This window comes from Monomorium pharaonis, unplaced genomic scaffold (genome assembly GCF_013373865.1).
Source record: "Monomorium pharaonis isolate MP-MQ-018 unplaced genomic scaffold, ASM1337386v2 scaffold_12, whole genome shotgun sequence".
Lineage (NCBI taxonomy): Eukaryota > Metazoa > Arthropoda > Insecta > Hymenoptera > Formicidae > Monomorium > Monomorium pharaonis.
In genome coordinates this window covers 1-1,254 of record NW_023415384.1, presented here as the reverse complement: position 1 = coordinate 1,254, position 1,254 = coordinate 1, and positions in this window count along the sequence as shown.

Here is a 1,254-nt window from a genome sequence, read left to right as displayed (position 1 = left end):
CTCACTGTCTCTATCTCTCGCACACGCATACTCGTCCATGCACATTCATGCTCTTTCTGCCCTTCTTCTCTTTCACGCACCTTCCGCGCGACCTGACCCCGAGATACACTCGCCCTGGATGCGTTATGTATGAGTGAGTGATACAACATCCGCTTCAAACGAGATGGTTTCCTTTAATGTCGGCATAATTTCTTCACACGAGTCCGTACTACGCGTCTGTTAGTTTTTCCCCGGCTCCCGGGAGATCGTTTCGCTCGTATAACGCGTGTTGTGGATAAATATTAATTCTAAAAGTAATACTAAGAGGTCAATTACTGCGCGCAGCGCGAAGAAAGGGAAAAGGGGGGAAAAGTAAAGAAGATCAAGCTCTGAATACAAATTTTCTTCAAAGTTTGTTTAAAATCCAAGCGGGAAAAATCAACGAGATCTCACGAGTTTCCGGATTTTCATTCCAAGTTCAAATAGGAAATGGGCTTTTAAAGCTTCGTATTTAAGCCGCGGAGCGTATATATATATCACGTGAACGTATTTCTCTTAACAATGACTAATTCCCGATGCAACGTGACTTGTAGTTCTCACGCCGCACTTTAGGTCTCGAGCCGTGATCGATAACACGTTCGGGATATCTACAGCTGAAACAACGGTCTCGCAAAAAAAGAAGTTACGTTCATCACGGGGAACGATCTCGCACGAAACGAAAGTGACGTAATACAGTTATGGCTTGTAACATATATCATTGAGTACGTGAACAGGTTTTATCACTCACGTCTTCTCTCTTTCTCGCATACTCGTTCTTTAAGTCACTCTCGTTACTTCTCTCGCACACAGAGGCGCAATCACAGGCAATCCTTCATCCTTTCCTTTCCGTGTCCGTCTGCCCATCTCCATATCACATCACGTGAAAAATGAGCCACCCGCTGAAAACTCGCCAACCGATGCGATACGTAACGCTAAATTCATTTATCCTCTTTCAGCCATAAAAAAAAAAGAATTCTGCCGCTTTTAACGACAGAGATTGGACGCCACGACATATCGCGACATTAATTGCCGCGACGCGTGAATTCGATAACGCCGACGGTTTGCAGAGTGCGATTTACACCATCGGGATTGCGGGAATACGATTGCGGCGGAATCGCCGCGTTCGAGGGACGAGGGGATACGAGCGGCATGGGGAAAAACGGGAGCCTGGACCCGCGGAGTTTAGGAGATGGATCCATGCTGAATAAATAAAGGCGGAACTTTTGCTGATTGTGC